Below are 2,500 nucleotides of genomic sequence, written 5' to 3'. Positions count from 1 at the left end.
ATGCCCCGACCTTACACTTTGAATCAGACCACAGACACACCCATTGTGCTAAGTTGTGTATTGTATTGACTATGACTAAAATGTTACTTGTATGCTGAGTGTTGTTGTAATGGATAGAGAACGTTGTAGAGACACCAACTGCTATGTGTGATGGGAGAACAGAGCGAAGAGCATTGAGGAGACATCACAGCCTTTGAAGAACATTCTAGAACATCATAGAGACACCAACTGCCACATGTGGTGAGAGAACGGAGCGAAGAGCATTGAGGAGACATCACAGCCTTTGAAGAACATTCTAGAACATCATAGAGACACCAACTGCCACATGTGGTGAGAGAACGGAGCGAGGAGCATTGAGGAGACATCACAGCCTTTGAAGAACATTCTAGAACATTCTAGAACATCATAGAGACACCAACTGCTATGTGTGGTGATAGAACAGAGCGAGGAGCATTGAGTAGACATCACAGCCTTTGAAGAACATTCTAGAACATTCTAGAACATCATAGAGACACCAACTGCTATGTGTGGTGATAGAACAGAGCGAGGAGCATTGAGGAGACATCACAGCCTTTGAAGAACATTCTAGAACATTCTAGAACATCATAGAGACACCAACTGCTATGTGTGGTGAGAGAACAGAGCGAGGAGCATTGAGGAGACATCACAGCCTTTGAAGAACATTCTAGAACATTCTAGAACATCATAGAGACACCAACTGCTATGTGTGGTGAGAGAACAGAGCGAGGAGCATTGAGGAGACATCACAGCCTTTGAAGACAAGGCCAACACAGCAGAGAAACTACACTATGGACCATATCTCCTAATCTCTCCTTCTCTCTCTCCATCGCAGCATGTTGTGTGTGCTCGAGGTCTGTTACGGAATAGAAACTGACACCCTCTCCATCAGACCGGCATTCCATGGAGTTCTTTGCTGAAATCACGCAACCGCAACTAACGCCAGACCTAAAAATAGAGGTCTGTTATATCATAATATAACAGTGGTGTTTTCACAGGAAATCTGATGGAATACGCCGATATTCTTTGTAGCGTTTCCACCCAGCCCAGTGAGGAGTTGAGTGTATCCTAAAGAGACGAGCGCCTGCGTGGAATAAATCAGCCACCCTTAATGGTGCTGTAGCTTGCTGTGTGTGTGAGCCCATTTGTGCACTCACATTGTATTATGTGATGTGTTCACGCCTGTATTATAATAGTGTTGTGCCTAGCTGGGGGTTGCAGTGGCTGAGTCCTATGGGAGATTTGTGTGTGTTTGTTTTTCCAATTGGCGTCTCTGCTAATAGTGTTGTGCTCCTTCCTACATTACATTACATTAAGCACACACACACACACACACACACACACACACAGGTCAGATCAGACTCTTTTATCCAAAGCGACTTACAAGGATGTATACACATTTAAACTGATGGCACACTGCACATTATGAGCAATTAGGGGTTCAGTGTGTTGCTCAAGGACGCTTCGACAGGTAATCGAACTAGCAGCCTTCTGATTACTAATCGACTTCTCTACCTCCTGTACCACTGTCGCCCCTCTTTGTGATGCCTGTCTGTTGCTACTGTGCGTAGCCTCTTCATACTGTGGTTTACTGGGGTGGGCTATGTGGCAATAGGCCTGGTCTAACCACGTACTGTATTTTTCCCAGGGACAGTGTGTGTAACTGCCGGCCCTCTAAAATAAAACTGGTAAACTTCACTCGTGTCTGGTGTTGTGTGTCTCAGAGGGGTCTGAACCTGTAGAACATTGAGGTTGCTGTGGCAACAGAAGGAGTGTAACAACACTGTTGCTATGGGCACCAGAGCCAACTGGATCCACCCACAGCTTTGCTGGGAAGCTTTGGTTGACCCAGAAGTCTGGCAGCAGCGAAACTGACTGCCATCAGCCCTGGCTGCAGCAAGCTGTGACTGAGAGAAGATGAGGGGAATAGCAGTGGCTGCTGACTGGTGATACTAGCAGGACATATTCACCCATGACTTCTTGTGAGAGTTTAGGAAGAGGAGCAACATGCACATCCATGGAGGAATAGAAAGAAGATGCACCTCCAGCAGTCCAGCCATCTCCCTCCACACTCCCTAAGCCTTGGTTCCCTCAGCAACTGTTTACAATGTTCTGTACACCCATGTAAACACCCAGCACTCACCTGAGAGTCTCTAGTTTGCAGTTGGGATCCTTCAGTCTGTCTGGGAGCTCTCTGCCACCTAAGCCTCCAGCGCTCGTGTGTGATAAGACCACTCAGCCTGAAACAAGAGACAACAGAGTCAGACATTACATTAAGACAAGATGTAGACAGATAGACATAGATGGAGAGATGGATAGATGGATGGTTAGAGAGAGAGATAGATAGATAGATAGATAGATAGATAGACATAGATGGAGATATAGATAGATAGATAGATAGATAGCTAGATAGATAGATAGATAGATAGATAGATAGATATATAGATAGATAGACATAGATGGAGATATAGATAGATAGATA

The sequence above is a fragment of the Sprattus sprattus genome (assembly GCF_963457725.1).
Source record: "Sprattus sprattus genome assembly, contig: SUPER_1_unloc_1, whole genome shotgun sequence".
In the NCBI taxonomy this organism is placed as follows: domain Eukaryota; kingdom Metazoa; phylum Chordata; class Actinopteri; order Clupeiformes; family Clupeidae; genus Sprattus; species Sprattus sprattus.
This window is presented reverse-complemented; position numbering follows the sequence as displayed.